The sequence below is a fragment of the Salvelinus sp. IW2-2015 genome, linkage group LG33, assembly GCF_002910315.2.
Source record: "Salvelinus sp. IW2-2015 linkage group LG33, ASM291031v2, whole genome shotgun sequence".
NCBI lineage: Eukaryota > Metazoa > Chordata > Actinopteri > Salmoniformes > Salmonidae > Salvelinus > Salvelinus sp. IW2-2015.
The window spans coordinates 4470432-4485466 of NC_036872.1; the positions used below are offsets into that span (position 1 = coordinate 4470432).

At 42.5% G+C, this 15035-nt stretch overlaps 1 pseudogene; it reads right to left on the minus strand.

Moving 5' to 3' along the window:
- The window catches only part of LOC111958077 (multiple C2 and transmembrane domain-containing protein 1-like), a 215076-nt pseudogene extending 202398 nt beyond the window's left edge, over positions 1 to 12678 (minus strand).
- Positions 12679 to 15035: the final 2357 nt, after the last annotated feature.

Genomic DNA, 15035 nt, shown 5'->3' on the forward strand with positions numbered 1-15035 from the left:
TTGGAGCTGCCTTACTCAAGAAAACAAAAAAGAGACCATGTTTGTATGTGGCTTTATTAACTCAATGATATATATATTTATTTTTATTGTTTGCAAACTGATATGTGACGTGTATTAATGGCAAAATAATGCTTGGAAAACAGGCAAGCCCCCCAAAAATTATATATATATATATGATTTATTTTTTGCTAAAATTGTGGGTCTCTGCCCCACCAGCACATAATGACGCGTTGCCACTGTGCATTCAATATATTATTATTTCTCATTGTTGGAGTGGACACATTGTTTGCAGAGTGCACAACCTATGCTACACTTGTGAGAAACAAGTTTGGGTTTATTTCATTCTATTTACAAGTTTTGTCAATTCAATTTAGTCCTTGTCTTTTGTTAAGATGGCATAGAAGAGGATGGCTAACGTTTTACATGTCCGTAACCAACTGTGCTATTTTGCTCGTTTTCTTGCGTTGTTTGTAACGTTTAAAATGTTTTATTTTGTACATAATGTTGCTGCTACCGCCACAGCTAATATCTTCTGGACATCAGAACTGGGATGACTCGCCACGAACTGGAATAAGTTTTTTCCTTTAATGAGTCAGACGAGAAAGATATACTGCTCTCCTGGGAACAGGCCCAGATCCCCGTCATTTGCGTGAAGAAAAGACAGAGGAAAAGTGGACGCAGATCGGGCTGCCTTTTGAGAATCCGTAGGCGAGCGAGTAAACTCCCACTGCCATCAATTCTACTTGCTAACATGTAATCATTGGAAAATAAAACTGATGACCTACGATTATGATTATCCTACCAATGGGACATTAAGAACTGTAATATCTATTGTTTCACCAAGTCATGGCTGAACGACGACCCGGATAATATAGAACTAGAGGGATTTTCAACGCACCGGCAGAAAGGAGAAGCTACGTCTGGTAAGACGTCTGTCTTTTTGTCAATAACAGCTGGTGCTCGATGTAGAATATTAAAGAATTCTCGAGATATTGCTCGCCTGAGGTAAAGTACCTTATGATAAGCTGTCAACCACACTATCTACCAAGAGGGTTCTCATCTATATTATTTGTAGCCGTTTATTTCCCACCACAGACTGATGCTGGCACTAAGACCGCACTCAACCAACTCTATAAGGCCAAAAGCTAACAAGAAAACGCTCCTAGTGGCCGGGGACTTTAATGCAGGCAAACTTATATCAGTTTTACCAAATTTTTACCAGCATGTCACATGTGCAACCAGAGGGGAAAAAAACTCTAGACCACCTTTAATCCACACATAGAGATGTATACAAACCTCTCCCCCACCCTCCATTTAGCAAATCTGACCATATTTCTATCCTCCTGATTCCTGCTTAAAAGCAAAAACGAAAGCAGGAATTACCAGTGACTCACTCAATACGGAAGTGGTCAGATGACGAGGATGCTACTCTACAGGACGGTTTTGCTAGCACAGACTGGAATATGTTCCGGGATTCATCCAATGGCATTGAGGAGTATACCACCTCAGTCATCGGCTTCATCAATAAGTGCATGGACGACGTCGTCCACACAGTGACCGTATGTACATATCCCAAGCAGAAGCCATGGATTACAGGCAACATCTGCATCGAGCTAAAGGCTAGAGCTGCCGCTTTCAAGGAGTGGGACACTAATCCGGACACCTATAAGAAATCCTGCTATGCCCTCCGACGAACCATCAAACAAGCAAAGCGTCAATACAGGATTAAGATTGAATCCTTCTACACCGGCTCTAATGCTCATCAGATGTGGCAGGGCTTGAAAACTATTACGAACTACAAAGTGAATCCCAGACGCGAGCTGCCCCGCGACACGAGCCTACCAGATGAGCAAAATGCCTTTTATGCTCGCAAGCAACACTGAAGCATGCATGAGAGCACCAGCTGTTCTGGATGACTGTGTGATAACGCTCTGAGTAACCGATGTGAGCAAGACCTTTAAACAGGTCAACATTCACAAAGCCGCTGGGCCAGATGGATTACCAGGACGTGTACTCAAAGCATGCTGGCAAATGTCTTCACTGACATTTTCAACTTCTGTCTGTAATACCTACATGTCTCAAGCAGACCACCATAGTCCCTGTGCCCAAGGAAGCGAAGGTAACCTGCCTAAATGATTACCGCCCTGTAACACAAACGGCGGTAGCCATGAAGTGCTTTGAAAGGCTGGTCATGGCTCACATCAACAGCATCCTCCCGGATACCATAGACCCACTCCCATTCGCATACCACCCCAACAGATCCACATAAGATGCAATCTCAATCACACTCCACACTGCCCTTTCCAAACTGGAAAAAAGGAACACCTACTGTATGTGAGAATGCTGTTCATTGACTACAGCTCAGCATTCAACACCATAGTGCCCACAAAGCTCATCACTAAGCTAAGGACCCTGGGACTAAACACCTCCCTCTGCAACTGAATCCTGGACTTCCTGACGGGCCGCCCCCCAGGTGGTAAGGGTAGGCAACAACACACCTGCCACGCTGATCCTCAACACGGGGGCCCCTCAGGGGTGTGTGCTTAGTTCCCTCCTGTACTCCCTGTTCACCCATGACTGCATGGCCAAACACGACTCCAACACCATCATTAAGTTTGCTGATGACCCAACAGTGGTAGGCGTGATCACCGACAATGATGAGACAGCCTATAGGGAGGAGGTCAAACAACTGGCCGTGTGGTGCCAGGACAACAACCCCTCCCTCAATGTGAGCAAGACAAAGGAGCTGATCGTGGACTACAGGAAAAGGCCAGCCAAACAGGCCCCCATGGACATCAACGGGGCTATAGTGGAGTGGGTCTCAGAGTTTCAAGTTCCTTTGTGTCCACATCACCAACGATCTATCATGGTCCAAACACGCCAAGACAGTCGTGAAGAGGGCACGACAAAACCTTTTCCCCCTCAGGAGACTGAAAATATTTGTCATGGGTCCCCAGATCATCAAAAAGTTCTACAGCTGCTCCATCGAGAGCATCCTGACCGGTTGCATCACCGCCTGGTATAACAACTGCTCGGAATCTGACCGTAAGGCGCTACAGAGGGTAGTGCGTATGGTCCAGTACATCACTGGGGCCAAGCTTCCTGCAGTCCAGGACCTATATAATAGGCGGTGTCAGAGGAAAGCCCATGAAATTGTCAGAGACTCCAGTCACCCAAGTCATAGATTGTTTTCTCTGCCACCGCACGGAAAACGGTACAAGAACGCCAAGTCTATGACCAAAAGGCTCCTTAACAGCTTCTACCCCCAAGCCGTACGACTGCTGAACAATTAATCAAATGGCCACCAGACTATTACATTGACCCCCCCTCCTGTCACGTTCTGACCTTTATTTCCTTTGTTTTGTCTTTATTTAGTATGGTCAGGGCGTGAGTTGGGGTGGGCAGTCTATGTGTTTTTCTATGTTGGGGTTTTGTGTTCGGCCTGGTATGATTCTCAAACAGAGGCAGCTGTCAATCGTTGTCCCTGATTGAGAATCATACTTAGGCAGCCTGGGTTTCACTTTTGGTTTGTGGGTGTTTGTTTCCTGTGTCTTTGTGTATGTCACCAGGACTGTTTCGTTTCGGTTTATTCTCGTTTATCGTTATTTTGTTGTTTTGTTCGAGTATTTCGGTTTTCATTAAAAGGAATATGAATACTCACCACGCTGCAGTTTGGTCCTCCTCTCTATCTCCTAACGACGAGCGTTACACCTCCATTTGTTTTGTACACTGCTGCTACCTGCTGTTTATTATCTATGCATAGTCACTTCACCCCTACCTACATGTAGAAATTACCTCTAACCTGTACCCCCGCACACTGACTCGGTACCCCCTGTATAAAGCCTCGTTATTGTTATGTTATTGTGTTACTTTTTATTATTTTTTACTTTAGTTTATTTTCTTAACTCTTCTTGAACTGCACTGTTGGTTAAGGGCTTTTAAGTAAGCATTTCACGGTAAGGTCTATACTTGTTGTATTCGGCACATGTGACAAATAAAGTCTGATTTTATTTTGAGAAACACGTTTTTGTTACCTTCATTCCATTTACAAGTTTTGTCAATTCAATTTAGTGATCGTCTTTTGTTTGGAGCGCTCCTATCAATGTTGAGTAAGGATGTGCACCTGATTAAGACATAGAACTATATAGGCCTATAGGCTACCTTAATGCGCGCAAATGTAGGCATATAAATATGCCCATTTGGGGATCTGATAGTACTTCTGACTGGCTTAACGCACCACCACTAATGAGCTGTGGAGCTTCTCAAAGTAATGTTTTCTTCACCTCGAACAGCAAGCAAACTTTTTCCACACTCTTTTTACATCCGTTGATAATGACAATAGTTTTTCAATGTATTTAAAAGATGTACAGCTCTCTGTTTCAAGTTCATTGCAGACAGGCCATGCGTAGCCAATGTGATTTATAGGATATATTTTTTTAAATCAGGATATTTTCTACCTGCAAGCTGCAATGTTTTTATTTGTTGTTTTTATGTAGGCTATTTTTACATAGTTTGCAATGACAATAGGAGTTACTTTTTAGGTTTGCATCATTTTCATTTAGATTTGGATAGAACTTTGATTAACCACATAACAATGATTTTTAGATATTAAGACGTTATTATAAATTAAATGAAACTGATCCACAAAAATGTGCATATGAAAACCATAACTGGCATGCAGATCGGTAGAATTGGTAAGATAAATTGGCATTCCATATGAGAAAGGTTGCCGGGGCCTCATGTAGTCTATTACCGGCAACGTCAGGAGAGTTTTTTTTTCTTCTGGTTATCTAGCTCTCTGGCTCCCTCTTGAGTTATTTGTGTGTTATTTCATCAAACAGTAAGCTTAAAGCATCAGACAAGCTCAATGCATATAGTTGCTTTTATTAAAACACTTATGGTGTTTCTATAAATGGAAAAATACAGGCTTAAAATTTTGACAAATCGATTGGACAAAAGAACAAACAACTTTCGGTCAACCAATATTTTTTTTAGTTGGGGACAGCCCTAGAACACACCGTTGTTCACCGTTGTTCTATTCCAGGCGCAGACAGTCCATCTGCAACACCTGGCAATCGCAATACAAACTCTGCTTCTTTATACAGAATTAGAATTCCTGTTTTTTTTTAATCTAATTCTGAGAATGGATAATGGGCTTTTCCAATGAGGTAGAGCACAGAACAGAAACTGTCGCTCCAAACTGGAAGAGACAGTGTCTCATGTTATCATTCATACCGAGACCAGATTAGATCAGAAATGAAAGCAAACAACGTATGCATCATTGGTTATTAGCACTGCAGGTTTCCTCTTTGGGGGCCTCATTTGCAGATGCATGCGGTACTCCTCTGGTGAGTGGAGCTGTGTTCATTGAGCTGCAAATGGGTTATGTTTGATTAGCATTTGTGAACAGTGAAGGTTCTGTGGCCCGTTTGTCTGCTGCATGTTTACTGCCCACCTGTGTCTTGTCCCCTTGTCCGTGTTGTCTGGTTTTACACATGGCAACAGCTAATAATGTCTGCTGTTGTCCTATCATTGTGAGGCTGTTCAATTTCAAGTGGAGATGTTGTGAAGTGGTGTGTTGCGTTTGCAAGAGATTTTGAAATGAAACCGTATATTAGCTTGTAAACCTTTCAAACAGACTGAAACATTTTATTATCAGACTGGGACATTTCATTATCTTGATGACAAAAATAAACTCAACATTTCTGCTCTGCCAATATAGATACATTCAGCAGTGTCCGTCAGTATGTGAAGTATTTTAGAACCCAACACCGGGAATCTCACAAAAACTTCAAAGAAACATTTAGGCGGTTGCTTACAACTTTTGAGCTGTTGGCGGATTGCTACTGCTTATTAGGCTCTTAGGGTGGAGTAGCTATTAACCGGACTAAGAAAACGTGAACTCAAATAACTAGCATGTTGACCTTAACTGACATGAATTCATGTCGGAATTAACTACAAACGGCATATCTAATTTGCTAATATATCCTGTTCAGTAATTGGCCTGATGTTCCATTTCATGCTTGATATAATCTTTCCTCATGCAGCCACTGCCCGTGTTTCTGAGATCCAGTTCAATAAGGATTGTACACGTCAGCATAAAAGACCACAGTTAAGGGTTCCGCTCCATGCGTAATACTCCTTTGATGCATGTGTTGATTGTCAAGCTAAACCATCCCTTCTGTTCTCCTAATTGCACTGTTTTTGTTTCATTGTCTTTGACATCGAAGTGGAGGCTTTTTCAAATGTTCCATAACCTGAAGGAAGGACCGGGGTCTGAACAGAGAGTTCAGAGCTCCTGCTCTTTTCTATAACCTGTAGGGAACACAATATATGGTCATACTTGGCATGTGGGTTTCTCACTTATGGGTGGCACAAATTGGGATATGGGGAGGGGAATGGCAGGGTATATGCAAATGAAATTCGGTACTATTTACTATAGGTAAAAAAAAGTGTGTTTTGCGGACTGTAATGTTTTTGCGGACATTACTGTAGTATTAACTACAGTGGTTTTTTTCTTCATATAAAACTGTAGTATTTACTATAGTATTCTACAGTATACGACAACATTCTATAGTAAGTACTACACATGATTGAGGGATACTACAGTGTGTAGTATAGTATTATACAGTTTACAATAGAGTTATACAGTAGGTACTACAGTAGTTTATAGTACATTTGAGTTTTTAACACGTGTCAACACAAAAGACGAAGAGAAGACAACCTTAGTAAGCCTTACGGTGCATTTCTGCTGTGTATGTCAGAGGGACAGAGCAGTGCTCTGTGATCTGACGTTACGACATGAGATTCGCATCTCTGATTGTGCTGCTGCTCGTGATGAGAGCTGTAGAGGACTACTGAGTCATGCGGTGGTCGCCCCGAGAGAAGAGGCAGAGTCTAGAGAACAACGCCTCAGGGACATAATGTCATGCATTGGCGTTCTCTCTTTCCTCACACTGTGTGTTCTCCCTGTTCTCTCCTGTTTTTAGAGGGTATGCATATGTGTCCTCAGAGCAGAGAATCCTCCCTTTCAACCTTAGGTGAGGTGTCTGTTGTACATTCATCCAGACACCCAGATTGAGATCAGTCCAGGGCAGACATCGGAGAGGTGGGGGAGATACACACTGGGATGCTTGGATGTGGTGGTAATAAAGTGAGTATTGTTGATAGGCTTAAACTGTCTGGAGTTGACCGTCTGTCTGCATTTGCCCAACATGCTCAGTCAGACACAAGTGAAAGGCGTTCCATTACCCTCAGTATCCTTCACTAGACCTTGAGCACACCTGAGTAGCAGGTGGGAGTCCGGAAGAAAGAGGGTAATATTGCAATCTATCAGAGGTGAGAGCTACACGCCTCTATTTCTTGAGCATTTGTTGCTCAAACCTGCACCAATGTTATAGTGTGTTTTTCTCTGAATCATGGTGCCCAGACACTTTCAGGCTCTCAACATCAGTCATTCTCTGGCAAGCAGCAGGTAAAGAACCTCAAATATATGTAAATGTACTTTCTGAATAAAGTGATTGTGATTCTTCCATCGAGGGAACTCCAATTAAGATCGAGCCAGGCGCTGCAACTGGAAGATGACGGCCATGTTTCCACGCCCCCACAACCCAGAGGCCCACGCATATCGGACACTTTTTCATCCACGGCCCCGGCCCAGGAAACCAGTCAGTATGACAGCTCTTGCACTAAGCACTCTATGAGTTGACTGACAAAATTTGAGTGTGGTGTGTCCTGCATACAAGATGGCCTTCCTCCTTCCTGACTGCTAAATATTTCACAAATGGCCCATAACAGCTGGGCATAGAGGCAGGGTGACTGATAAGCAGTCTGGGGTGACAGACAGACAGACACAGAGACAGAGACAGAGACAGAGACAGAGACAGAGACAGAAAGAGAGAGAGAGAGAGAGAGAGAGAGAGAGAGAGAGAGAGAGAGAGAGAGAGAGAGAGAGAGAGAGAAGAGAGAGAGAGAGATATGAAGGGGATTTAATTTCCCAGAATGATTCTAACCTTGCTTTTTAGCTAGGGAGCAGGGGCTGATTTCTACCTGGAAAAGTGTGCACACTATCCAGCCAATCAGAAACATCACGTGTCAGTGTCACCAAAACACAAGAGTCTGTGGTGTGCGACGCTAGCCAAGATCTATACTGGAACAGAGCAGACCACAGTCACTTTCACATGGGCTGGAGGTTATTGTGTCTGGGAGTGGCCATTCATCTAGTGGACATCAGTAGAGCTGGGTTAAGTGGAGAGCCTCATGACCTGAACGCAAAAGATGAACATAGCTGTCACTCCAGCTGATGTATTTCAATATACAGAGGTCCTATTGAAACACTTTATCACCCTGGCAAGAAGCATCTGTTAAATAGCAACACAATGTCATGCAACACATAGTGTTCATGGAATATGACACATGCTGATTAGGACCGATAACGAGGAAACGCGTGACAGTTCTAATGCAGTTTGTCTATCTGCCCATTTCCCATGATCAAATGAAATGATATGGGGTACAAAAAAAATAGATACCGCATGACAATAGGAATTGTCTGTGACATCAAGAAACCATTCAGCCTTGCTGACACACAGACACACACACACACACACAAGCACACCCACACACACACACACACTATCATCATCATCAGATATGTTTTTGATGCCTCGTTAAATTGGTGAGGGATGCAAAGTTCTGAAAGGAATTGGGACTCGTAGGAATATACACCCTATGACATACACCCACTTCCAATGGACAATACCCACTGTGCAGTTACTAGTTAACAAACCAGGACATCCTAGAATGCCCAGTTGTATGCCCCTTTCATTTAATTAATGTTTACCTGACTCTCCGAAGTTACAATTAATCACCGCCGCTCACTCTCCAAATTACATTGTGAAATTATGAGCATGTAATGCAGTGGCTTGTTATTTCCCATAAACTCTCATTTCAATTTAGAAAGTGTAGGCTTAATCCTGAGCTCTGAGAGGCATTTCAGAAATGAGAAATGCTTATTTGGCTTATTTGGCAACCCCGGTTATACAGTAGGCCTATCTCTGGTAAAGGGGCCATAGTGTACACATAGTGTTCGCAGATCATTTTTTATTGAAGTACCCGTCACCCTGTAACCCGAATGCCGGTGTCTCAAATATTAAATGGATAAGAGGTCCTTGGCACAGGGGAAACGTGCACTTGAGTAAGTACGTGTACCAAATTGCTTACACAAGCACCTGGATGTCAGACGGAGCTGTTGTACTGTGGAGGCTGAAGCCAGAAAACACTGGGGGGAAAGGAGTGGGAGTCAATTTAGTTGATCTAAAAGTACAGAAGGCTGAATGGATCTTGACTACAGCAGGGTTTGAATTTTTTGAAGTGTAAGATGGCTATCATTGTGTATGGCATTCGCCATACCCTAGCTCAACACCAACAATTTCAAATAGGCTACTAAAATCATTCCAATCCCGATTAAAAGGGATGTGCAGTGTAGCCGGACTAGGGGCTGGCTTTAGGACCATGCGGAAAGCTAAGAGCCGTGTTTAGCGGTAGACGAGATAATGTTTTAAGACCGTACGGACACCTCTGGGCAGCATGTCGAGGCAGCTGCTGTGAAGAGTGAACAGCGTGACTTTTATCTCAGAACAGTGCAGAGATGGAGTATGGCTGTGTAGATGGCAAGGTAACTGCTGTTTGACTTGACAGTGAAACTAAACTAGTTTGTTCATCCCCGCGCTAAGCTGGTGCGTGGCATCTAACTGCTGTATGACACGTGTGTAGAATGTTAAAGCCTGACTAAGTAAGTCCCAAATAAAATGACCCTTTTTTTCTGGTTTTATATATTTTGAAATATATAGATAAAATACTAATTTGCGATTTGGATCACTTCAAAGTGATACAAATGAAGGTTTTAATAATTATAAGCACACCAGCTTCGTTTACAAATGTACTGGGCAGATTTTCTCCAGGTAGTTATGACGCAATAGGCCTAGTGATCATTTTTTGTGGGCACATTCTATGTGTTTCTTTGATCTTTCCACGACTACAGCAACACATCAACAACACATACACTACCGTTCAAAAGTTTGGGGTCACTTAGAAATGTCCTTGTTTTTGAAAGAACATTTAAAAAAATTGTCCATCTAAATAACATTAAATTGATCAGAAATACAGTGTAGACATTGTTCATGTTGTAAATTACTATTGTAGCTGGAAACAGATGATTTATAATGAAATATCTACATAGGCGTACAGAGGCCCGTTATCAGCAACCATCACTCCTGTGTTCCAATGGCACGTTGTGTTAGCTAATCCAAGTTTATCATTTTAAAAAGGTTAATTGATCATTAGAAAACCCTTTTGCAATTATGTTAGCACAGCTGAAAACTGTGGTGCTGATTAAAGAAGCAATAAAACTGGCCTTCTTTAGACTAGTTGAGTATCTGGAGCATCAGCATTTGTGGGTTCGATTACAGGCTCAAAATGGTCAGAAACAAAGAACTTTCTTCTCAAATTCGTCAGTCTATTCTTGTTCTGAGAAATGAAGGCTATTCCATGTGAGAAATTGCCAAGAAACTGAAGAGCTTGTGCAACGCTGTGTACTACTCCCTTCACCGAACAGCGCAAACTGGCTCTAACCAGAATAGAAAGAGGAGTGGGAGGCCCCGGTGCACAACTGAGCAAGAGGACAAGTACATTAGAGTATCTAGTTTGAGAAACAGACGCCTCACAAGTCCTCAACTGGCAGCATCATTAAATAGTACCCGCGAAACACCAGTCTCAACGTCAACAGTGAAGAGGGGACTCCAGGATAATGGCCTTCGGGATGCTGCTTTTCTTTCAAAAACAAGGACATTTCAAAGCGACCCCAAACTTTTTGAACAGTAGTGTATATCTAGCTATATCCCTCTCATTACAAACGAGACTCATTATAAATTAGAGTTGAGTGATACAGAATAAAAGTGTAATTTAGCTGACAAATGCATGTCGTTAACGGTTAATAATATTGGCTCCTGGCTGTCAGTCAGTCTGTGTGTCTGTCTGTCTGGGTGCAACAGCTGATGATGTGCAGGAGAAGAGATTTTTGAAAACACTGGCAGGTCTATTGTTACAACGTTGCTTTGATGTTGCTACTTTGAGCTTCTGGATGAAAACTGGAATTGTGGGCTATTTTCATTCAGCAAGGGATTGAGAATATTTTAGACTCCTCATCATGACCAGTGCCAGCATGCTGGACACTGGATAATAATAAAACAAAACAAAAAGGTCAGCTCTGTCTCAGCTACTTCTGGTAAGTGAAGGTAGCTAGTTAGCTCATTTAGATGGCTAGTATACAGATAGATCCACAGACGCATTGCTTGCGTGATTAACCTACAGCCAAATAAACATTGAACTTGTCTATGTACATTAGAATTACATTTTACTGCTGTAGCATTTATAGCTGACTCCACTTGCACATTTGAATGTTAATAATTTGCATCCCATGTAGAACATTTAAAAAATACATTTAATAAGATTGGTGTTACAATTGAGGATGTTTCCTACTACAGGCTCTGCCCAGAGGTCAGGACCTTTATGGCACAGGGGGTAGTGCACACGTGTCTTGTTTTGCAGGGCTTCTGGTTCAAACCCTGCTCCCCCATAGCTACAGACAGTGAATTTGTAGGTCTACTGTAATTGAGATTTTGTGTCAGTGTAGTAGTAATGAGATGGGATTTGAAGGCAATTTATGGACACCTAGTAGCTTTCAAAATGGAAAGTCCATCATACCATAATGTCATTGTCCATAAACTGCCACTTCTACAGCCTCTTCAATTTTCTTAAAATATATAAACAACCTGCTAATATGCATTCACACATATCATTACGGGGTGCTTTTGGAGACGTGTGGCACGTTTGTTTACTTTCAGGTTACTCACAGAATCACTGGCGTTTTTGCGGAGCTGTTCCTCCTCTCCAACGTCCGCAGATTTTACTACCAGCTTCTCGAAGCATGCAGAGCCGAGAGAGGAGCTCTTCTGGTGGGACATGATTAAATGGGAGACGATGAGCTTTGGGCACTCGTGTCCCGTTAGCTCTGGCTTGCTTGCCGACACTCCATCCGCCCCCAGCAGCTGTTGCATAGGTTGCCCCGTGCTGCTGTTCCCAGGGTCCGCTGTACCGCCGAGTGACAGGTCGCCCGGGAAAATCGACGGGGTAGAGGAGCAGAGATTGGGCTGTGAGGACGAAAAGACACGGTCCAACTGTTTCTTTTTCCTTTTAAACATCCATAACCCCGTCTCCTTTTTACCGTCGGGATTGCGACGTTCAGAGACCAATTTGGGACTCAAAAACGGTTTGGTTTTTTCTTGAAAATTCTTCCATATCCTCCGTTGATAGGACATCGATTCCTGTCCCTTCGTGGCGTTATCGTCCTTGTTTTTCTCCTCCATAGTGCCGGTACAGCAGCCTGCCAGTCTGCGCGCACCGCGTCGTGAATGTCACCGTTGGCTGAATGAAGATACTGCACCTCCACTATGATCAATTTCCAGCGCCAATGAGCCCCACAAAACGAATGGGGTCGTGCAGGTCTTCTGGGTCTTCGTCATCCGCGAATGTGTGCGCCTGAAGTGTGAATTTCATGACAAACGTGGTGTGTTGCGGTCAAACGGTAACATTTTGGAGCGGAAACGTTGCGCTTGCCATAAATGTGAAGTTCACACAGGCTGCATGGACAGAAAAATCATCACACTTATTGGAGTCAGAATCAGATGGAAACACATAGTTGAACAGATGGCAACACATACTTCAACAGACAGCGGACAGCGCTTAATAACTTATGCGTTGGTAGTTAGTAGTTACAATATACATTTCCAATAGAGATAGGGTAGAGAACTGAACGTAAGACTGACTGGACATATTAAAATATTTAATGCGCCTCCCCCTGGTCAACCCATGCTAGTGGGTTCAAATTATCACATGTTCTGATTGCGTTTCATAATGAATTGTATGCCATTGACAAAGGCTAGCAGATTTTGTTTTCATTTTGCAAGAGGGATGTGCGTGTGCATGCGTGAGTTTAATGAATATTAGCCGAATAAATTAGTCCTTTTGATGCCTTCCCTCTGTTGTGAATGAATGCACTTTCTCTCTGAGAGAAGGGAGCGCGCATAATCCAGATTTTTACTCGTGAAAGAAAATAAAACAATTACACCGAAATTGTGTAATAGAATGATTGTTAACCTAACATATTGTCATATAGTCATAAATACAGTTTATATGGGTTGTATACACATTTTTTGTATAAATAGTCTCTAAAATATGTCTTAAATGTTGTTTTCTTGGAAAGCTGAGATTGCTATTATATCATACAATATCAGTACTTGTTGCATTTACAACTTGCCTGTTTAAAAAGAGACACTGACAGTGTAATCCTGTGGGATTGTCTGATGTAAGGATTGGAAGCAGGACTCAGAACTAGAGGTCTTCACGGGTCCAAAAAGTTGGATCTGTGGCTTTCCCACTTGACCCGATATGCATAAATACATTTTCAAAAAACAGAGATCTGTTCATAATGGACCCGAGGACAGTCAGACCCGCCCGTTCTGAAAAGGTCAGTGGAAAGGTCCGTGGTTTGGATCCGAGAGAAAGAGAGCGAGAAAGAAACCTCCAAAATGGGCTCTACCAGCCCCATCAATAAACAGGCCATATTGATCCTTAATTACGTGCCATTAAAAACTGGACATAACAAATGACCCAAAATAATATTTATTGTGTTTTGATGTGTAGCCTATTAAAATCTTTATTGTTGTATTCGTTTTTACTTTCCTAAAACAATAGTTGTCTCTCGTGGTTCAGCTGTCGGAGATTTTAGCGATAAATGCATAGGCGTCCACTGTATGATATTCATATTCAGAAAAGTAATATTAAAGGAGACAAGCTTAGGCCCAGCTTAGGCACACACACACACAACCATTGCAATTACACCTAGATGATGGCATTAAAATGGGGATTGTGAGCATGAATTCTGTATATGGTGCAATCTGAGTGACAGTAAATGAGGAACAGGCCAAGGACTAGGATGTACATTTATGTAGGTCATGATCCCTATAAGATGATCTGATAAACCGCTAAAGCACTTTGCCTATCCACCCCTGCCACAATCCATTCATGAAACAACTCATGACACCTGAAAGTCAAAACACACCCCAAGTACTTAATCCAAACTCCACGTCTAATTGAACAACTTCAACTCTCATGTAAATGTTGTTTCTCAGACTATAGATGGTGCAGGGGACTTGGAGACAATAGCAGCTCGGTCCCTGTCTTTCCCCCTGTCCCACTGGAAAATGAACCACCATCTTTAAGGAAACAGGTGGAGGTGCATTCTTCATGGTCACAACGGCAACCAATCAGAGCACACAAGCAATTCATTCAAACAGACAAATAAGCTCACAGTTCCAAATCACATGACTACTGTAATTCACTGAATATATGTACAGTACCTCCACCCTTGTAACCTACATATGTATAGGGTAAATGAGAAGGGGGGGGGGAAATCACTCAGGAAGGTAGATATTCTTTCAACACAGTAATTTAGACTTGGAAAGGGGTAAATAATTCAAGAGAATGTTGGGGGGGGAAAGTACAGCCTAATAAAAAAATATCTTGGATTAAGAGATGCTCTTAGACGGATTAATTTGGAGGATAGGCTAAATCAATCACAGTGCTAGTCGTCTTACTTTAATCAGCATGGCATCGATTGGAGGGCAAGGGAATGAGACACCAGGTCAGCTTTTAAATCTGCACTGCGGGAGTGTTGCCTGTACTGGTGTTGAGACCATCTTCCACTAGAACCTTCTGCCATGGCCCAGAGGTGTTTGACTGGGTTTAGGGACGGGTCCGTATGTTCATCTAATCCCTTTCTCTATGAGATAATTATATGGGCAGAAGAAAGTTATCCTCAACTAAGAATGTTCCAATTTAATCACTTAACGCAATCACAAGCATTTCAGCTGGGGCAATTAAAAGTATTTCCCCTGAGTAGATATTAACATTTAGTCTGG